The following is a 24,003-nucleotide window of genomic DNA, read 5'->3' as shown; positions in this document are numbered from 1 at the left end:
ATCAAAATAATCTTGAGTGGTCTGAATGCAGTTACCCTCCTTCTCAGAGTCTCAATGTATACTAGAATGCTGAAGTTCTGAGGAATCAAAATATGGAATTATATTTATGTAATTCTGTAATCACCAAATTTATGTTACCATTGGCCCCTTTATAAATCAACTAATGAAATCTCTTGGACCTTCACTGGTTGTAATTTAATTGATCAATGTAAGCAGGTGAACATATCATTCAAATTCCGTAAAGCAACCAGAAACTCAGACTTGACTCATTGGCTCATGGGTTTTGTTTATTCATTCATTCATCAAATGTTTGTTCAGAGAAAATTACATGTCACATATAATAATAGTTACTGAATAATACGTAGACAAATAAAATATATATGGTGCCAGCCATTTGGTGGAATGGGGAGGCAGATGACAACTAAATGCTGTTTGTTCAGTCTCAAGCTGATACTGAAAATGAGGAGGCTAAAGAACTGTGGTCAGAGAAAGCCTGAAATGAGGCCTAAGCTGGAAAAATCAGATGAAGTCAACCATGAGAAAGCTAGAGGCAAAGGCTTCTATTATAGCAAAATTACTGAAAGTAGATGCCCTTCGGTGGGATACTATTTTTGTTTTCCTAGATTGAAAACAAAATTGCATTTCCATCCATAATAAAGGACTTACTTGATAGAAATTCTTATATGAAAGAAATTCTTCCAAACCCAAGAAATCATCTGCTTACTATTTTGTAATTGTGGAAGTAGAAACCTAAATTTGACCTTCAATATATTTTATCAATTAAAATAAAATAAATGAGAAACTAAAAATAAACAAGTAAGTAAATACTAAACACAATGTCCCACAAATTTAAATAAAAACACCCATGGGATGCATTCTTCTCTTTAATCAGAAAAAATGTAAGCTGTTATTAGTTATGAAGCAATAATTTCAATCATAAGGATATACTTTCATTTTTGGAACAAGTTGTGTTCTCAATGAGAATAAAATTATGCAAGCAACAACTCTAAGAAGATAAAAGCCATTTATCTCTGTAAACCCTAGGTTCAGGCTGCAACTATAAATTAGACTACCGAAAGACAGATTAATAAAAGTCTACAAATTCTATTTTTAAGTTTTAATGTATACATGAAAGCCTTCTCTAGAGAAATGAAGGCTCAAAGAAACAATTAGAATTAAACAACAACAACAACTATACTTCTATTCCAGGATGGTCAAACATTAGCAAGGTGAGAGCATGACACAACAAAAGGTTGGGGCTGGAGCAGTTAACTGCACTTGATCTTAGCCAAAAGGCCAAGAAGCGATAACTGGAGAAGCAACTAGGAAGGTAAGGGTGACTTTAACAAGATTGATTTGTACAGATTTCTCCCAGGCTTCGCTCTCCATCTCTGGAAATAAGAACGTCTGTCTTGCTCTTGGCATAGGAAGGCCGTGTTTCACATGGGGATGTACCTCCTGCTTTCAGGAAGAAAAAGAAAAGTCAGAGTGCCCTTCTTACATCTGCTAGATTTTTTTAAATGTATTTGACTTAAACCTTATGCCAAAGTGGCATATTCTGGGATGGGATATTCTGAGATGTTTACAGGACCAACAATGAAATGAAAACCTCTTATGTTTTAGAATGAAAGAGAGAGGGTAGTCATAAATTTAACCCAAACTGAGAGATTTATAAATTACCATTTTAAAGAAAACTAAGACAAAAATTTAAAAAAGAACAATAGAGGAGGAAATACGATAATGACCCTAGATGATTTTAAATAAAGAAAGCTCTACAAAGGGAAACCTGAGTCCTCAGTTCAAGTGTAGTGACTCAAGAGTAAATGCTCCAATTTGTCATAGCTAGAATCTGGAACCAATCCAGATGCCCCTCAGTAGAAGAATGGATCAGGAAAATGTGGTACTTATACACAATGGAATTTTATGCCTCTATCAGAAAGAATGACATTGCCCCATTCATAAGGAAATGGAAGGACTTGGAAAAATTATACTAAGTGAAGTGAGCCAGACCCAAAGAAACATGGACTCAATGGTTTCCCTCATAGGGAATAATTAGCACAGGTTTAGGCAAGTCATGGCAGAGGATCACAGGAGCCCAATAGCTATACCCTTATGAACACATAAGATGATGCTAAGTGAAATGAACTCCATGTTATGGAGACAATTGTTATATCACAGTTGTAACTACTTTCAATGTGCCATATGTAACTGTAGCCTCTATTATTGATGATGTTCTTGTATCACCATCCTGTGGTTGTACCTACATTTTCTCTGTATCTTATCTGAGTATATTGGAAACCGGGTATACTGGTATTAGAACTAGGAAATTGGAAGGGAATACCAAAATTGAGAGACACAGGGTAAGAAAAGACAAACAATTACAAAAGCAATACTTGCAAAACTCTTTGGTGTAAATGAACTGAACAACTCATGGTGGAGGGGAGGAAGGGAAAAGGAGAGGGGGGAGGGGGGAATGAGGGACGAGGTAACAAACAGTACAAGAAATGTATCCAATGCCTAATGTATGAAACTGTAACCTCCCTGTAATTCAGTTTGATAATAATATATATATATATATATATAATTTGAAGAAAAGCAAAAAATAAAAATGTCTGAAATCTTGGCAATGTTCTGTTACTTGTGCTGGATTCTAGATACAATGTCATATTTCCTTTGCAAAAATTCAACAGGCTGCATACTTTTGTTTTTCTGAATGTATATTGCTTTTTCAATAAAAATAGTTGTAAAATTTAAAAAAAATTAAAAAAGAGTAAATGCTCTTAGCTCTGATTCCAGGGCAACATTGCTAATAAAGACACATTTTTAAACTCACTTGTTTGACCAACCCTTGATGGGCTCTATCCTCTGGATAATACAGCCATCTCGCTAGAACATGGCTTCTTAGCACAACTGCCACCTATAACTCTTTAGCAACTTCCTATGTAGGAAGGGTCTGGGAGAACAAGACAAAGATGCAATGCATTTAAGGATGGCTTTAACTAAGATTGGAGAGGAGGAGGCTGAAGAGATGTGGTAATTTGGTGCTTTGTCTTCCTTTTTAGACTACCACAAAATTCACTCTAAGTCACGAGAAAAGAGTGAAAATAGGGATCTGAGGCTATGAATAAACTATAAGCAAACTGCTAACCCCATGCCATGAGCAGATGGACGGATGAGGCACAGACATGGACAAAAGGAGGGAAACATTGGCTGAATTCGTGTTGCTTTCAAAACGAAAACTGAGAAACTCACAGACAATTATTGTGACATTTCTCCTCAGCCAAACAACCGAGTGAATAATGAGAGAACGAACAAACACTCTGGGGAAAAGATGTCTAATAATTAACAAACCACTCTGACATATTAAAACTAAACTATGCCAAATGATTTAAAGTACTATCATTTGTAGAAACTAAACAAAAACAAAGCAGGGTAGATAGATATATATAGATATATATAGATATATAGTAATAAAATAAATAGAAATTATTGTGACAAACATCCTAGGTCTAGAGCTGATTTGGCTTGTATAAGTTGAGTAATGGGCAGATGTGTGTGTGTGTGTGTGTGTGTGTGTGTGTGTGTGTGTGTGTGTTATATAGATGTATGTGTATGGATATGTGTAACTTAGATCCCACAGCTGCTATTGAGGTATTCTACATGACAAAAATCACATGTGATCCATGTATCTTTTGCTTTTACCTGAAATATGTGCTGTGGTCACCATTTTGACCCATAATCAAATCATGGACATGGCATTAGAACATGTGTGTAACATTTCACATGTATTTAGATGGCACTATGTCCTGCAAATGCCGAATGGCCAAGTACTTTCTTTATATTTACTATCCTCTTCATGTACTTCTTAAGAAGGTTTATGCTAGAAGATTGGAAGTCCACTCAAATGAAGACCCAGTAATTCCTATCACTGAATCAGTAATGCCCAGTGGTTGAATAATAACCCCACTCCACCCCCAACTCAAAGGCTGCCTGCCAAAAGCTGATTGATGGCTTAGCTTAGGCCTTCAGGACTCTATTTTCTTTAACTACCCCTTCGAATTTTCTCTTAGAGGTACCAAAGGCATTTATTTCTGCAAAGAGAAGTAATGAGCCTGTTCAGGGCTATATCCCTGTCTCTCCAATTAAAGAGGAAAAGTGGGTGGTACAGAAAGAATTAGGAAACTTCCGTGCATGTCATATCACAATGAATGACAGTCAGTCCGAAAGTGGCTTAGAACACTGACTTTTGATATGTCTGAAGGTCTTCTGCATTCTGGGAGCTTAAGGACATATGTGCTTATATAGAAAAAGGAATGGAAAGATGTACAAAGAAAATGTTGGAAGTGACTGTCAGGAATGCTGAAATTTTCTTTGCCTTTTGTATTTGTTATGCTTTTCTATATTTTTGTTTGTTTGTTTATTTGTTTTGTCAGTCCTGGGGCTTGAACTCAGGGCCTGAGTACTGTCCCCGGCTTCTTTTTGCTCAAGGCTAGCACTCTACCACTTGAGCTATAGCACCACTTCCACCTTTTTCTATATATGAGGTTCTGAGGAATCAAACCCAGGGCTTCATGCAAACGAGGCAAGCACTTTACCACTAGGCCATATTCCCAGCCACTTTTCTATATAGTGTTGAATAACCTTATATAATTTCTACAATTCAAGATAAAACATTCTTAAGTGCAACATTTTTCAGTATTGTCTTTCTTCTACTTCTTAGTCACAGTAAAATGATACTCAACAAATCTCACAAAAAGTGTCATTGCTTACTAAGAGGATATTTTACTTTTGATCCAAAAGGAAAACAAAGATTGACTGATCCTTTAGTTCAGTATTACTAACATAAAATTCCCATAGGTACAGGAATTCTGATTTTGGGGGCTCATCAATAGTTCCTAGTGGTGTAAACCAAAAATAGTCTATATATTTAAAAGCATTTTCCAATAAAACAAGAGAAGAATTTCAAAATTCATTTTTCAACTTATTTGGTTATTTCACTCACTTATGAACTATGTGTAGAGTTTGCAAAAATGAGCAAAACATCCTCAAAACCAAGGCTTACAGTCTGGTGAGAGAGATTAATTAGTAAAATTACAATCCTAAATAATTAAAAGACAGCAAAAGAGAAAATGAATGTTAGAGGAAAACCAAAAGAAACCCTTTCTGAACAGATGACTGAAGTTGACTCCTGAAGAATGAAAGGGTTAATTCAGCTTTCTAGAAGGAAGTAGAGGAGTAAAGCTGCCTCGCAGAGATATTTCTGTTAATTCAGTGGTTGAGCTATGGAGTATATGTTAGCAGGACAGAGAAGTGTGGAATGTAGGTCAGTCGCAAAGGTTTTACAAATTCATTTTGAAGCAATTTATTTAATTCTCGAGGCAATGGAAAACTAGTAACCACTTTTAAACTTAGAAATATCAAAGTTGCTTTGCACTCAATACATCTAGTTTCCCTCCCAAACTAGCTGTTATCTGGTGTTCTGTATTCCAAAGATAATAACCATCACCTGCCGTTCAAGCTGCCTCATGCCACAAATATAAGGATACAGCATCCTCGATATTAAATCTTCTTAATCCATCCTCCTGTTTATTTTGTCCTTAAATCACTCCTAAAACACCTCCCTAGCCTATTATTTCTTCTTCTATTGCCATAATCTTAAATCCAGAGTAACATTGTCTTCTGGACTTTGATGGCAAAGGATTATCTGGTCTCCTCACTTGTATCGTTTATTTCACATCAAAGCCAAGGCTAAGCAAAATGCCAGTCTAATTCTCACCTATTCCACTTTTAAAATCTACTATTGCTCAATGCTCTTAAAGGGGTTGGGGAAAGGGGAAGCATCTTAAAAAGACACCATAAAAACTTACATCGTTTGACCATTGTTATTTTTTCCAACACTCACACCTCCTTTCTGGGCTTCATTCCCTCTGGTCTTCTCTCAGCTGCTCAGATGTGGAGTGCCTGCATCCCCAGGCTCATCCTCTTTTATATGCTGCTTCTTCTGTGTGGAGCAACCTCATCTTTTACTACGTTTCACCACAGTCCCCCCTGGTCACTTCCTTATGCTGATCTTGTTCTTCTGTTACACATGCACACGTTCTTTGGTGTGATGACTTCACTTTCCTTTCTAGCACTCAATAATGCAAAATGATTTTTGTTTTCAGTTGAATGAATAGGTTAACAATTTGTTGTTTTTACAAGTTTATTGTGCTAGCCCTATGAACAACCAAATTTACATGAATGGGAATGAAAGTAAGGAGACAGTGGAATGATGAATTGGATAGTCATTGAGAGAGCTCTATATGGCAGAGAGAATGAAGATGGAAGAGTAGATCTGAATCCCATCAAGAAGTGGAGACATAAGCTATCAGTTTTTAAGAATTGCTAATGGTTTTTGAGAATGTCCAGGTCTTTGGATCCAGAACTTTCCTTAAAGCAATAAGTTCCATTATTGATGTACAGTACAGGTTGCTTTAAACCATAACCAGGAAGCACCCTGAGGTAAAGGTAAGTTGGTTCTATTTTGGGAGATAGCCAATGCCATGTATGGAAAAATTTCTTACATGAAATCTATCCAATTAATTTTTGTACTTTTTTTTAAAAGTCTATTGTCAAGGTGATATACAGAGGGGTTACAGTTACATAAGTAAGGTAGTGAGTACATTTCTTGTCAAACTTGTGACCTCTTCCCTCATTTTCTCCTCCTTCCCTCCTCCTCAATCTTCCCCCGCCCTGAGCTGTACAGTTGATTATAGCCATATTGTCTTATAAGTATTGCTCTTGCATTGGTTCACCTTTTACCCTTTGTCTCACCATGACGGCCTTCATCAGTTTCACTAGACCCTGATCTAAATAATTTGGGGAATGTCTGTGATCAGAATGCTTCTCTGAGCAACAAGAGCTTCTGATGTTGCAAAGAGCTTATCACAGATGAACAGAATAATAGTGTTTCTTGTCCATGCAGCAGAAGTCTTAGAAAAGACGCCCAGTATGGCATAGTCTTCCGCCAAAATGAATTTCTGAAACTTGTCAGTGCAGTCATCTATCTCCAAGGAATTGAACAGAAAAGTCATCTTTCTAGTTTTCAAAAAGGAGTTGAAAACTTGACAAGAGTGATTCCATGGTTTTTCTCCTCTTTCAATTATCCAAATGTCTCCATTTGGCTTCTATGCCTACTGGTCTAGGAATTTTCAATGTGCTTTGTTACCCATGAATGTGCCTATTATGAAGCATTTGCAGAAATTTGTCTTTCAGTGAGTGTGATTCTGTGAATGGGCTCATCTTCTTAAATGTGGAAAAGCATCAGCACCATTCAGAGCGCTCTGCAAGATGTCTATTAGGGATGCAAATGCACAGGATAGAGACAAAAACAGTAGTTCCACTTGCGAAACATTTGGGTTTGGGGAATTCAACTTAGAGAGAAAGCACTGCAACTTTCCACTGGAGGAAAGATTCTTAATCCTTCCTATCTGCATATTTTCTGACTCTGCTGCCTTCGCATCCCCAGATGTGGCTGCCCAGGGAGTCCTCAGCACTTCCTTGTTCTAGGTTATTTTCCACGCTGCTCACCCTCACTTTCCCAGCTTCCCTCTAGGCCCTTTCCCACTGGCTCCTAGTTTATATCTGCTTTTGTGAGATCCAGTTCAACCCCTTCCACTTCCTGCTAGCCATGTCTAACTCAAATGTAAGATTCTGTAACCAAGTCTCTTTGCTATCCTTGGCTAGAAGCCTGGCATGTGACTGCCAGAGCTTAACTCTTTCTGTGCTGACTCAGTCCCTCGGTAAGTCTCCCACATCTTCCTTATCCCCTCATCATGCTCTTATCCTTGCCCACTAATCACTGTTCATAGATTTCTTGTGAGTAGCCTCATGTAGGCTCACAATGAGTTATTGCTTTTCAATACATTATTCTTCTGTACTGGAATTGTCATTGCCCTCCTCCTGCCCCAGATGCCTCTCAGATTGCAACTGCCTCACTTGCACCAGATGAGATCCAGGATAGCTATCATAAGCTTCTTAAGCGACCTCACCCTCCATCTCTAAGTGCCTGTAACTGTATCCTTCCAAAAGTATATCTACTACATATTTCCACTTAAGCATTTCTCAGTCTGTTCCCTTGTGTCTGACCCCTGATCATGCTGACTTTCCCCAGCATATTTCTTTTTTTAAATTTTTATTTCTGCAGTTCCTTTAGTTCTATTTGTTCAGTATCCACTTTGGCACTTCCCTCTCCTCTATTGAGTAGGTCTAGAACTTATGCAAGGGTTCCATGTGCTCAGGGCTAGAGCACCACTGAGAGTGGGTGGGACCTTTAAGAGATAGGGCTTTAAAGTGGAAAGAAGTCTGGCGATTGTAAGGGAACATATTCTTCAGTCCCTCTTTGTCCCCTTTTTCAATTTCCAGCCGCCACTATGATATCCTATGCCATCCCAGGCTTAACACATGGAGACCAACCGGTCACAGACTGACATTTTCAGGTTGATTAAAACAAAAAAGCAAGCTGTTCTCCTTCTGAGTTGATTATCTGAGGTCTATAGGAAGCTGATTCACACATCCTCCAGTTCTAAAGCTAACTAAATACCTATTTCGCCTCCTTTAATTCTTACACTAGATTTGTCTTTTATTTCTGAGACAATTTATAAAATCAAATTATCTCTGAATACTTTAAAACTCAATATTTCTTCACACCTAGTTAATCATTTGGCAATGTCTAATCAGCCATTAGTCTACAGATGAAATTGCATTTTCAAGATCATCAATATTCTCCTAGTTGCCAAACTCAGGAAACTACCTCCCTGACTATCCTGCCTTAACATTCATTTAACCCTTTCCTCCCTCTTAATTGCATGTCCTTAGTTCCCATGCCATTGCCCTCCCTGCTCAGGAGAGGCTCCCTAACATTAAGACCAAAAGCACAAGTCATCCTGGCTCTTTAATAGGCAGTCTTCCTGATGTTCCACATCTCTCTCACACAGCTATTTTTTTCCTTCATTATCTTTACATTCTTCCTTGTTAATATGTCTATTGTTATTTCTATGTCTGCATCAGGGTTCATTTCTAAAGAAATAGATGATAAATATTGTGTTTCTAGTCCCAATTTTCTGCCCCTATTCAGAGTCCATTCATTACCAACACATTTCTCCAGCTTTCATACGCATGGAATCCAACTGGTGACGTTTGCTAATTGCCTCTACTTCTTGGGCTCCTTCTGTCTTTAATGACGCCAGGATTTTTCCAGTTCTGCATTTATTAAGCATATTCTTTCTTTTTTTAATTTAATTTTATTCTCAAGGTGATGTACAGAGGAGTTACAGTTATATACATAAGATAGTAAGAACATTTCTTGTCAAACTTGTTACCTCCTCTTGCATTTTTCTCCCACCTTCCTTCCTCCCAACCCCCCTCGCCCCCCACAGTTGTAAAATTAATTTCCAAAATTTTGACTTGTAAATATCGTTGTTGCATTCGTTCACCTTTCATCCTTTCATCCTTTTGCCAGTCCTGGGGCTTGAACTAAGGGCCCTGAGCTGCTTTTGCTCAAGGCTAGCATTCTGCCACTTGAACCACAGCACCACTTTCAGTTTTTTTCTGTGTATGTGGTACTGAGGAATCGAACCCAGGGCTTCATGCATACTAGGCAAGCCCTCTACCACTAAGCCACATTCCCAGCTCTGAAGCATATTCTTTCTATGAACATTGGTTATACCTACACTGTTTCCATTTAAGAAACCAGAAAACACTAAAATACTTTCAATAAGGGACAATTTTAATATAGATAATTGTTTACAAAGGTACACAAGTGATAGAAAGCCTGAAAAATCAGGCAGCATGCCTTAACTCATTTATCCTACAATAATAAAATACCCCAGATTAGGTAAATTATAAATCATCAAAGTATATTCATCACAGTTCTGAATAGTGAGGAGTCCAAGGTCAAGAAGTTTGCACATTCAGTGTGTAGTGAGGGTCTAATGTCTCTGCTTCCAAGAGGCCTCCTTACTGCTGTGCCCTTGGCAAGAATGAATGCTGTGTCCTCACATGACAGAAGGTAGAACTAGGGCAGAAAAGTTCTAAGCTACCTTCCTCTGCCTCTTTTATAAGGCACTTACTCCTTGGTACGGGCTCTGCTCTCATAACTTAACCTTATGTTTCAAAAAGTTCCATCTCTTACTTAATTCCAAAACAGCAAGCATTTTATTTCAACACATGAATTTTGAAGGACATGAAGGCTACATTTAGCACAAGGGATGGTGAGGTACCATGTAGATTCCCAGCCACTCATCTTGGTTAGCAGAATAAGGAATGGGAGATGTTGATGGAAAGATGAGCACTGAACATCACCCATTAGGAGCTGGAACCATGAGAGCAGCTATAGCAACAGAGAAAATGTCTGTGCTACCAGAGATGCAGCCTCAAGTCAGAAAGGAAGAGGAAAGAATACCCAGAATTCTCAGTTCTTCTTCTCCAGTCATCTTGCCCAGTAGTCTCCTGCTGGCCAAACCAAGCTGAAAGTTTCATTGTTCCAACTCATAGATATAATCTACAAAAGCCATTCCTCCCTGCCCAGCCCCATTGTACAGAGCAAAATCAAAGGAAAGTAAGTACCTGAATAAAATGGGCAAAGATGGATCACTCAGCATCCATTCTGGTCTTTTCTTTGTGTTTTTCCCTCACAGAACACCCTCTAGCTGCCACCAAACACAGCAAAACCGTTGTGTTAAAATAGAAAGGTGGCATGTCTACAGTCCCTATGCCAGTGTCAATGACTCAGGGACATGACACGACATGCTGTCATGTGTGCCTATTCTGGATTTGGGCTCTCAATGGAGGAGTAACTTGTGAACTCATTTACAGAAAAGGAGAGAAAGATAACATCCATAGAAGCTGAAGCCTCCATTTCCATAACTGGTGCCAAGATCACAGGCAATATTTTTTTAATATACTAGCATTATTGAAATATAACTCAGCCATCAATACTATATAATTTAGTGCTGTTTATTATGGTCATGGAAGACTTGTGCAAGGATCACCACAGTTTTAGAAGATTTTCATCACTCCCCAAAGAAACCCTGTGTTCATTAACCATCACTCCCCCACACTGCTAAAGATACTCTCTCAATTGCTTTGAAGATCGTTTCAAAACCCATCTATCTAGCTTCTAGACACTACTTCCAATTCTGAAAATTGAAGGATGTACTATCCAGTTCACTCATTTGGATTCCCTGTAGTGCTATTCATCTTTTTATGTATGTATTCTGTCTTCCCAATTAGATAATAACTCTCTTAAGAATAAGACCCTTGTCTTGATTGGAGAGTTGGGGGGAAAATATTTAGATTGTAACCATCTCATCAAACTTAATCCTCTTTCATTTGTGCTTTGATTAACTCATATTCCTGCAAACTTTTCCTCTAACAGGGTTGTTGTTTTTTTACCTAATCATTTCCTTCAAAAAATAACTCAAAACTGGTGGAATATATTTAACCAGAAAAATCTAAGGAGGTCATTAAAATACAAAAATAGAAAGATAAGATAGAAAAGAAACAAGCTGAACAATACTTGTTGCTCTCATTGATGGTCAAAATGCATTATGATGTGAAATGCTAATATTTCTTTTATTCTGGCATAACAACAGTGTCCCTGCACTCTGAATCATAACAAAGGTAAGACAGAGAATAAAACACATTTATTTCCTCTAATAAGTGTTAATCTCACAAGGTAAGCATGGTGTTAGATCTAGTGATTAATCAGTCACATGCATATTTTGATGTGCTCTCAAACAGAAATAAACATATATTTAATGCTTCCTCTTTTAAATTTCCCTAATTTTAGCAAACAGTGCAGTCAATAAGTATACTTTCCTTCCTACATCTGTCTATCCTTTTCTTTCCCTTTATTTTTCTTCATCCTTTATTTCTCTTTCTTCTGTTCTTATATCTAACTCTTTTCCATTGTCCTTAGGAAAACATTGGTACAACTTCTTATATTTGTTAGGAACATTCTTGAAAAGGAGAACATTTGAAAAGAATTTTCTCAGGACATGAATCTTGCACAAGGAGTAGGAGTAGAATATACTGCTTCTCATACTGGCAGAAGGAAAGGTAAGAAAAGAGCATCCTATGCAGAAAAAATGACACATCATTGTCTTGATCTATGCAGCCTACTATAAGAAAAAAAAACCAGTAAGTTTGATATCTAAAAAATCAATTGGTGTTATAGAAGAACCCTTCTATTCTAGTGACAAGATATATTGGTGTATTTAGGGTTGGGTAGGGAGAAGGACAGAGAGAGATCCACAAAGATTTATTTTTGTATTTCCCCAGGTAAGAAGTGATCTGTGCTTGGATTAAGATACTGGGAACTGGTGGACAGAGAAGAGAATAAAAAGTCAGTTATCCTAGATAACAGTATTTGTTCCCTATCATTGTACAAAGAGACTATAAAATCTCTAGTCTTAGGTATTTAGCTTATGAAACTTGTAAGGACCTGGGCAGAGAACTATTAATGGTAGAAGAAATGAGTTAGGTTTGAACATACCATTCTTTGCCTTCTAAGAGAACATCAAAATACTCAGAAGGAAGCTGAAAGTATAATTCTTTTGTAGAAAAGACAGTGGTACTGATGGTATATATAATAGGTGACGTAGGAAAAGAGAGAGAGAGAGAGAACTTAGTGATGTTATGAATAAAACCACTAAAAAGGCTACGCCGAATAAGGGAAGCCATATGCCTAAATAGGATATGCCCCCCACACACAAAATATCAATGTTTAATCATATACAAAGTTATAAACGAGGATAAAGGACAGATAAGCAGTTAAAAGGAAACTACAGAAGTTTCAAGAACCATAGGAATTATTCCAAAAAAGAAACTATAACTAGGTTGAATTATTTAAATTTGTTTCTATACACCTTTGTTCGCTATATTTCTACATTACCTTATTTCTACCTTATTTGTATATAAAAAGCTCTTATAACCTCTATTCTTTATTGAATACTATTTTATGAGGAAAAATAAAATTTCAAAGCCATGAGATTAGTAAAAAGTTTCTTTTAGAAGGTCATTCTACGTGAAAGCCATTTGGAAGCTTTAATAATACCCTGTTTCTTTTGTTCCATTTGGTCCTTCAACCGATTTGGCAATGCCCCAGACACACACCTTTTTTCTTCAGTCTACTGACCCAAATGCTAATGTCTTCCAAACACGCTCACAGGTACAATGAGAAATAATGTTTTCCCAGCAATCTGAGCATCCTGCATCCCAGCCTATAAAATTAACCACCTAGGAAGGAAAAGTTAAAAGATTATAAAAGGCAATATAACATATTCTCCTCAGTAGTGCATCCTCTTTGCTTTCTATTCTAGACATCTTCCCTCCAGCCTCTGGTAACCATGAGTCTACTCTCAAGTTCTATAAGATCATGCCTTCATATTCTACAGGGGAGTAAGATTATCTAGTAACCATCTTTCTGTGACCAGTTCTTCACTTAATTGAATGATCTCCAGATCCATCCATGGCACAAATGACAGGATTTACGTCATGTTAAGATTGAATGGGATTCCATTGTGTATATGTATTGTGTTCTCTATATCCACACATCAGTGAATAGGCAGGTTGTTTCCATTTCCTGTCTAAAATGAACAGTTTTCCAGTAAACACAGGATTGCCACTGTCTCTGCTACATACGGATTTCATTTTCTTTGTATCTACATAGACAGTAGTGGGATGGGAGAATCCTGTGGTAGTTCTGCTCTTAATATTTTTTTCCAGTCCTGGGGACTGAACTCAGGGCCTAAGTACTATCCCTGGCTTCTTTTTGCTCAAGGCTAGCACTCTACCACTTGAGCCACAGCACCACTTCTGGCTTTTTCCATATATGTGGTGCTGAGAAATCGAACCCAGGGCTTCATGTATACAAAGCAAGCATTCTACCACTAGGCCACATTCCCAGCCCCTTGCTCTTAATATTTTGAGTAATGTTCACCCTTATTACATAGTAGTTGAACTAATTTACAGTTCTCTCTGAACTGTTGAAAGATTTCCTTTGTTCCACATCCTCACTGGAGCTTATTATCTTTGGTCTTTTTGATAACAGCTGCTCTTACCAAAGTGAGGTGACATCTAGTTTGGTTTTGACTTGTATTTTCCTAATGATGGATGAAATTGACTATTTTTCATATACCTGTTGGTCTATTTCTTCTCTTGAGAAATGTCTATTTAGGTCTACTGTCCAATTCTTATATCTAGTCATTTTGGAATATTTTGTGTTGGTTTTGCTATCCAATTTTTGGCATTCCTTGCATAATATGTATTTGAACCTCTTGTCAGATGTATGCTTTGTCAGTATTTCCTCCCATTCTGTAGGTTTTCTCTTTATTTGGTTGATTGTTTATTGTGGTATGCACAGGGTTTTTAATTTAATGTAATTCCATTTGCCTATTTTTAGTTTTGTTTTTCATTTTTTTTGGAGTCTTGTCAAGAAACCATTTCTTATTCCAGTGTCCTGAAGCATTTTGTCCTATGTGTGCTTCTAATGGTTTTGTAATTTTTATTTATTGTCTGTGGGTCTTCCATCTGTTTTGAGTTGATTTTATAACTGGTGTATGAGAAAGATCTAGTTTCCTTCTCCTGTCTGTGGAAATCCATCATAGTTTATTGAGAAGGCTCTTTTTCTGCACGTCACGTTCTTAGGTCCACTAGTGACGGTTGGCTGCACAGGTATGTGTTGGGGATGGGGAGATAGGTCCTCTCACTATTCAGTTCCATTGGTCTCTATGTCTGTTTCAGGAAATCGCCACTATTTTGATCACTATAGCTTTGGAGAATATTTTCAAGCCAGGTAGTGCAATATCTTTCCCTTTATCATTTTGCTTACAATTAGTTTGGCTATTTGGTGGAGGCATTCTACTTTGTTTAGTTCATGGTTCCACACATATTTTAGAGATATTTTTTCTCATTATGTGAAGGATATCATTGGTATTTTGATGGGACTTGGATAGAATCTGTAGAACATCTGAGATAGTATGAACAATAGTAATTCTCCACATTCATGATTATGGGATGCCTTCCACTTTTTGAGTGTGCTGTCAAATCATTTTTAAAGTGACATGCACCTGCTTATAGAAAACAGTGAATGTTTAAATGTGGAAGAGAAAGAATAAAAGACTATTTGAAGGTGCAACTGCAGGAAAAGCTAAAGAAAACTGGGACTGCAAACAAAGGTGTAGAATTCAGAACCAGACAGGCAAAGGAATTCAAAGTCTTGAAATTAGGTAAGAAAAAGCACAGTGCTGCTAGGCACTAGTGACTCACACCTGTGTTCCTAACTGCTCAAGGGGCTGAGATCTGAGTATAGCTACTCAAAGCTGGTCTGGATAGATAAATCCACAAGACCCTTATCTTCAAATAACCAGCACTAATCTGTAACTAGAGGCATATCTCAAGTAGTAGGGCACCAGCCTTGAGCAAAAAGGCCAAGCAAAAGGAGGAGACCCTGAGTTCAAGCCCCAGAACTAGGACAAAAAAAAATTACAAAAAGAGAGAGAGAGGGTAACAGGGAAAGCAGGAGAGAGGGAAAAAGAGAGAAAGCACACAGTACACATTTGGAAGGGAAAATCAGTCAGGATTTTAAAAGTTCATATCTGATGTTCTCAAGAGTCCTTGTTAATACAGCAGGGCCATCTGCTGAGAAATCTAGGCAGATAGAGCAGACGGTACACTTAAAATATTTATTTAAACTTACAAAAATAATGAGGTTCAAAAATTAAATATTAAAAATACAAACTGTAAAAGACTTTTTTAGCATATAAGTAAATTCCATAATGAGTGGGGAGTCGGTGGTTATTCTTGGCCATGGCCCCTTCTGCTTCAGTCATTCATGAAGCTATGGAGGGTGAGATGGTGGCAGTTTGAAGGAGACTCAAACTCTGTGGTTGTGCATAGTTTTCATTTCCTCTAAGAGTAAGACTTTTTTTTTTTTTACGATAACAGATCTTTCCTACATGTGTGATTCGAGTCCATTCTTACATTGTGAAGGACACCTTTCAAACAAAGAGCTCACTGGACGAAGACTCAAGAACCCCCATCCTACCTAGTTCTGCCAGGAGCTGGTCATCACCGCCTGCAAGTTGCCCCACTTATCCATTTCTAGGAGGAACCACCTATGCACCTCAACCTTTCACCCCAGCTTATCACCTTCTATTCCACCTCTCCACTCACCCGTCTTATTTCAAGAGAGATCCTGACCCTGGAAAAGGAAGAACACTCCAGCAAATGTGCTAATCAAGAACTTGGCTAATTGTAATTGTCCCATCAGTATCCCGGCCTATTGATAGATCCTGGGACTGGCTGCTCCAAGTGCTGGTACAGCATTGAAGTCCCTGAAGCTCCCACAGGAGTGTGAGGAAGTGGGTGTGTCTTGTGTGTGTGCAGTGTATAGGTATACATTAGTGACATGCCGACTGCTGGGATCAGTAAATCTCACATTATAGTAGCTCAAAATAAAAAGCTTTTCTTTTCTCTCATGTGATAGTTCAGCCTGGGTGTTCTTGGTGGAAGTTCTTCCTTTGTTTGATAATCCCAGGACCCTCACTACTGCTATCATGTGACATACCATCCACTCACTGAGTTCCTAAGTGCAGGCAGAAAAGGGAAGAAAGGCAGAGAAAGCACTCTCATTTCTTCAGCTAAAAATAATGCCCATCATTTTCTTTCCCAATTTCTTGTTGAATGTCACTCATAAGATTCCACCTTGAACCGTTTGCTGATAATAGTGACTATTGGCAAGGTACCATTGTCCCCAGCAACAATAATAAGCATTGAAAATTAAGGGAAGTCAACCCTGCCTCTTCAGTACACTATTTTCCTGCCCATAAAACTCTTTCACTACCACTACAAGGAAGTCAGACTCAAGACCTGTTCAGTTGCCATGAATGAACATAGTCCAGGATGTGCTGTTGTGCACAGTGAGGCCCAGGAAGGACAGAAATGTCTTCACAAGGGAAAATACCTTATAGGCAAATTAAAATTCCCTTGTGGAAAGGAAAAAACGGGAGCATGTAAGCAGCCTTGGTTCACAACAATAAGAAAGCTTTCCCCAAAAGACCCTTCTTCAGAGTACCAGTTGATAATTAGCTGGAAGTGTAGATGGTTGTGTGTTCTGTCTATTATGTATGTATGGGAAGTCTACTGTGTCATTTGTGTTGGGCAGCTAGGAATAACTGAATAACTTTATACATTGAAGTTCTGTATTTGTGAGGTTTGGAAGTGTGTGTGTGTGTGTGTGTGTGTGTGTGTGTGTGTGTTAATGGGTGAAGCTTTGGTCATAGAACATGTACCTCTGATAATGAGCAGTATCCTGTATGTTTGTTACATATTTAACTGTAATATGAAGGGCTCTACTTAAGTATGATGTATAATCAATGGTGGTAATTGTTGGGTAAGTGTAGTATACATAGATGGTTGGTGCATTTATGATATTTTGCATTTTCTATTTTATTGTCAAATTGATGTACAAAGAGGTTACAGTTTCATACATTAGGCCTTGGGTACATTTCTTGTCCTGTTTGTTACTTTATGTGAGAATGCTTTGGATATGTGTGAAGGTATGAACTTGTGGAGTTACAGTTGGTTTTATTTTTGGTATTGTGGTTCTGAAAGCATATAATGAGTGTGGGATGTGTCTGTGGTTGGATGGGTGTGTAGAGGGGTGTGATTCCTTGAACCTTATCTCACTACTCCTTTCACACCATCCTGACAAATACTTGATCACAAAAACCCTGTGAAATCCAGCTAGAGACACACTCAAAGCTCACAGATACTGACAAAAGGAATGGTATGGTGCTTCTGTTAAGTATGTTTACCTTATAAGGATGTTTATCCACTGAAATGTTTCATATTTTCTTCTGTTGTTAGAACATCTTTCTATTTCTCAAAATGCCTTGGTGTCTCCTTGAGGACACTGAGAATTTTCAGATGCAATTGTCCCCTGTGGCCTCTCATTAAGCACTCTTAGTGACAGGAAAACTCTGAGCTGTGTCCTTGAGTGTAGCAGTCAATGCCATCCGGGTCCAGTGGTTGCCTCGCAAAAGAGGTGAACAATAAGAAGAGGTGGGCCGGGCCTCCGAGAGGAGAAGAATAGAGAAAACACCTGCTCTTGCTCTGTTGTCTCTACTTTGGCAAAGCAAACAAAAGCCCAAGATTTTCCTAGCTATGAGGACTTCTTTGTTATAGTATCTTGTCAAATAAATTGAGTCTTCAATATGAAGTTTGTTTTCTGCCCCCTCCCACACTTTCACTCTCATGATGATACCCTATCAAAGGCTATACACACTCAATTTCATGAACCAATAAACACAGACTTTGTATTAATGACCATTTTCAGCTCCTTGGAAAAAGGGTGAGGAGAGTTACCAGGAAGATGTTCATTATTTCCAGGATTTATCTGATGGAAATGAATTTCTTACTAGTGACATATTGAACATTCCCAAATGAGAAAGAGTTTATCTCTTGAGGGAACTGGGCTGACTTCTCCCAGAGACTTGCTCAAATGGTTTCTTAGCAACATCCAACTATAGGTCAGGTTTTTTCTTTGTACAGCCTTATCTCCATTGCCTGTCTGGCTCAACAGAATGCCAGTGATCTTGGCATTCAATTCACAGTTGGACAAAGCCATACTTAAATAACTCTGTTCCTGAGGCCATTCATGGAAAATCTTTCTGGATCAGTAAGTGTCTCTTTTATGCCTGGTGATGAAACCTGAAGACTCGGTCTCATTGGAGCTGAGTTGAGTTGAGTTTCTGGCTAGATCTTCTGTTGTTGATGATCCTCTTGTATCCCCTTCCTGTGGTTGCACCTGCACTATCACTATATCTTATCTGAGTACATTGGAAACCATGTATACAGGTATTAGAACTAGGAAACTGAAAGGGAATACCAAAATCGAGAGACACAGGATAAAAAGATAAAGGACTACAAAAGCAATACTTGCAAAACTGTTTGGTGTAAACCAACAACTCATGGGGGGAGAGGGAAAAGGGGAAGGGGGAGGGGAGTATGAGGGAGGAGGTAACAAACAGTACAAAAAATGTATCCAATGCCTAACATATGAAACTGTAACCTCTCTGTACATCAGTTTGACAATAAATTTTTTTTTTAAAAAAAGTAGAAAGGACATTGTATACAAGGCTGAGTTCCCAGCATTACACTTCCAAATAGCCTTCCAAACTCAGGCTGTTGAGCCTTCCTTTAAGTTTAAGAGCTTCTTCGATATTTTTCCCATGAATTCTTTTTGTTTAATTAGAAAAGATGGATTTACACTTCATGCAACTTAAAGAAATCAAATTAATAAGTCCTCTAAAATATAGCTTAGAAACCACCAAGCTAATTATATTTTTTGCCCTATTGCTGTAAATGAGCCCTAAGCCATTCTGGGGAAAGGCTTCAATGTTTTCAGAAGATTTATAACCTCCTTGCACTTGCTTCAGATCCTAAAAATGAATTTCAAGGGACCTGAGAACAGATCACAGTCTACATAACCACTTGACCTGCTTCGTACTAAAGTGCAGCGCAGCTGAGGGCAAGTAGCAGAAGCTAAAACAACAAGCAGAGAACAGGACTGGAGAGGTTCCTGTGTTAAAGCATCCAGAAGTTTCGCCATGTTAGACATATCCTCAATAAGCTTCATAGGAAATTCTTTTAACATCCTACAGAGTAGATTTCTAGAAAATTCTACAATATTGTACTATAGCCATTTCTGTCTTCTAGGGAGTCACGGATCTGAGAGTCTTTTATAGTGTGATCTGGAGTTCAATCACAGAAGGATCCTTTCTGGAATCCTCTAGCTTATACTGAGGTGTAGGGCTGCTGTTTATATCCCTTTTTCCTATTTGCCTCAAAATTTTCTTGATGTCCTATGAACCAGTCTCACATACGCAAACCTGATATTAGTTTCTATTTTTATACTAAATTTCTTTAAATAGTCACACATAATTTCTTTCTCTTATATGTACTTTGACAGGCTGATAGAATTAATATCCCCATCTTGGTGAATAAGAAGAGAGATTCTTACTACAAAGGCTCTTTTCTGGAACTGTAGATTGCCAGGGGAGTTCACAGGACAGTAGGAGATGAAGTCTTTAAGCCCTGGTTCTTTTAAACCACTGCCACACAGTGTGATCTGTAGACCTGTTCTAATTGGTGCGTTTTTACTGGTATGCAATGAGATGAGGAGAAAAACTGCAGTTACATTTAGATTTGATTTGTCCCCAGAGCATCATACATCTCAGGGTTCGACTCCAGTGTGGTATTGGGAGGTAGTAGAAAATAATTGGGAGGAATTAATGCTGATCCCATGGAATGAGTTAATGGTCTCAAAAGCAGAATGCTATAAAGCAAGACCACTTGCTTTCTTCTGCACTTGGTTCATTCCCTTTCCATTTCCCCATCATGATACAGCACGGGGGCCACACCTGGACATGCTGTTTGGGACCGCTTCTCACCAGAATCATAAACTAACTCTTTATAAAGTACCCAGCCTCAAGTGTTTTGTTAGAGCAACTATTACATCTCTGCAACTATGCCACCTCATATGGGCAGGATAAGTTTGAAGGCTTTTTCTTTTAAGTCTGTGGTACTGAGATTTGAACTCAGGACTTCTGACTTTCTAGGCAGGTGGTTTAATGCTAAGCCATGCCTCTAGCCCCTAGTGCATATTTTTGAGGACAGCTTCTCTCTTCCAGTTAGGCACATATATAAACCTTCCTGCCTATTTTAGGTTTCTTACAGTAGCTAGAATGGCAGGCATCTGTGAGCTTTTATCTCAATCAACCAGTTACTGATTGAGCAAGAGTCTCATGAACTCTTCTGCCTCGTCTGACTTTGAACCACAATCCTCCCAATACCAACCTTAAAAGTAATCAGGATTGTAGTAGGCATGAGCTACTAGCTTCCAGCATGGATTTTTTGTTTGTTTAAAAATTTGTTGTTGTTGTTGTTGTTGTTGTCATTGTCTGCCTATATTAGGTCTGAAATTCATAAATCTGTCTACCTTCCTCATCAGTCCACCTTTTCTAACCTCAGAGAATCCAGGTTAACAAAGTTAGTCTTAGGTAAAGAGGTGTACCTTTCACCCTATTGTTCCCACACCAATTGCTGTCTGTCCTTCAAACCCAGGCCTTTTCTGGAAGCATAGCACCCTCATTTTAGATAGACATATTATGTTCTATACAAAGAAATGCTGTCACCTTCGATCTTAAGAACTCAAGAGGACTACAGTTACTTTTTGGTCAGGGTCCTAGGGCCAATGAAACTAGTAAGAAAGAGAAAAACCAACTTGTTCATCCCTGATTATAATTAAGAGAAACTATAGAACCTGATGCTTTAGAATAAGCATAGGGAGGAAGCATGCTGCTGATTTAAGTCTATTATAGGTATGTGCTTAGAAGAAAAATGATAAAAAGTGAGAAAAAAGCAATGTTCCTCAAAAACAAGATCATAGTGAGCAAAGGGCATGGATAAAACATGACCTCTAAAGAAAGGCTCTCTCTGTTTGTATCTCTATAGGTCTATCATGGTATCTTTGCAGAGACCAAGTCCTGCTCTTCCTGGGGCATTTGAGGGTTAGCCATAACATTGCTGTTGAAATTTGCAGAAATACAACCCTCAACTGCAAAGGATGTAAGGATCACAAAGCTCAACAAACTTGTGATTTAGCTAATAAAATGCATTCCCATAATTTGTAGAGGAGCACTCTTGGCCTTCTCCTCATACCATTTCTTATTTAGACCTCGTTCATCACCTTCTCTTATCAGATAATTCTATTCATGTGCCTCCTTTACATTTCCTTCCTGGAAAATGCATGAAAAAAAAATGGTGTCTGCAGATTCCAATTCAATACCACATCTGGAAGTCCACCCGGTACCCCACCACTCTGAGGGATTGATTCACAGAGGCTCATGGGTCTAAGAAACCTGAGGAAAAAAAGAAAATGCTGCACTCATTCAGCAAGTTATTGTTCAGTACCAGTTATAGCCTACATAAACAAAATCAGCTTTGACCCAACAAAAACATATCTTTCTTTAAAAAATTAAAAGAAAGATTTTATTGAGCAAGAAGACGCTGATGCGTCAGGATAGCTCCTGTAATCTCAGGGAACAGTCAAAAATGTAGCTTTAAAGTCTTATTTATTATAATTTTATTCTGATGTTCTTCCTACTATTTGGAACACTAAAAATATGATGATATTCATATTTTTAATTAATTGATTAATTTATTGTCAAAGTGATATACAGAGAGGTTACAGTTTCATAGGTAAGGCAGTGAGTACATTTCTTATCCAACTTGGTACCTCCTCCTTCATTTCCCCCCACCTTCTCCTCATGCCAATTCCCTCCCCTTCCCTCCAGTTGTACAGTTGGTTTACAGCATATTGTTTTGTAAGTATTGCTGTTCCGTGGATTCACCTTTTACCCTTTGTCTTTCCATGTTGATGTTCCCCTTCCCTTCCCTAGTTCCAATAAACATGTATATAATATCCAGGGTGCCAAAATCAGTTACAGTGACATCAGGGGTAAAACCATGGGAAAGAAAGACAAAAGAAAAAGGCAGAATTTTACATGGTACGTTGAAACTAACAACAACAATGATAAACCACTTATTACCATAACTTGGAGTTCATTTCACTTAGCATCATCTTATGTATTTATATATACATAGCAATCAAGCTATTGTGATGTTCTGCTAGGACTATCCTAGACATATACTAATTATTACCAATGAGGAAAACCATAGAGTCTGTGTTTCTTTTAGTCTGGCTCATTTCATTTATGGTTTTTTCCAAGTCTTTTCACTTCCTTACAAATAGGGCAATGTCATTCTTTTTGAAGGAAGCATAGAATTCCATTGTGTATATGTACCACATTTTCTTGATCCATTCATCTACCAAGGGGCATCTGGATTGGTTTCTTATTTTGGCGATGGTAAATAGTGCTGTGATGAACATAGTTGTGCTGGTAGCTTTAGTGTGGTCTTGTTTATATTCCTGTAGGTTAGTGCCCAAAAGCAGGGCTGTTGGGTCATAGGGGAGCTCAAAGTTTAGTCTTTTGAGGAACCTCCACGCTGAAAAGTTGGTTATTTTTTAACATCAATACTTAACAAAAACAAGATCTCAGTAGCTGGATACCAGGACTTAAATTTATTTTCTGCACTTTTACTGCACCTTTAAGTCCTCTAATTCTATACCAATAATCTTCCTCTTTTTTCTTCCAGTCTGCCTACCTATCGTTATGGATCCAGGACCCAAACCTTTAGCCACCAAGCTATGCTTACTGAATAATGATTACTAGGTGGATGGGTGGATGGATGGATGATGGAGGGATGGAAGGATGGGTACTGTCCAAATCTCTGAGCCATATTACTGCTTAAAAAGACCCATTGTTGAACGAAACCAGGAAAGCAAGATGTTCCAGATGTGCCAAAATGAAACATCATGTCATCATATTAATAACAATACTAATGTCATTATTGCTGCCTAATATTATCAGTACTCTTAGCACATTGTATATACTAACTCATTTAGGCCCCAGAGTTAATCTGTTAAGAAAATGATTTTATAACCTCATTTAACTACAAGGCAATTGTGTCCCAGAGAAGATTGGAAATGTGCTCAAATGAAGGAGACCCAATTTTAGCTCTTAATGACAACATTATGCCGGCCCGCTTTGATATGGACTACAGGAAGAAAAGAAGCCAGAATGAGAGAGAAACATTGCCAATGGCTGCCAAGCCTTGCATACCAGTTTTACTCTCACGTGGTCTGTGCTGCAGAGGCTAAGGACTTCCAGTCATATGAATCATCATGTCAACCAGAGTGTCCATCTATTTTCAACGTTTCAGCTGCTGTGTTTCTAGGCACCTATCTCAATGTCCGTTCTGTCCTCCACAAGACGTAGCACTGTGTCTTGCTCACAGTCAGCACTCAAACTGCTTTGTGAATCTCACAGGTGCCTG

This window comes from Perognathus longimembris, chromosome 9, assembly GCF_023159225.1.
Source record: "Perognathus longimembris pacificus isolate PPM17 chromosome 9, ASM2315922v1, whole genome shotgun sequence".
In the NCBI taxonomy this organism is placed as follows: domain Eukaryota; kingdom Metazoa; phylum Chordata; class Mammalia; order Rodentia; family Heteromyidae; genus Perognathus; species Perognathus longimembris.
Note: the sequence above shows the minus strand (reverse complement) of the source record.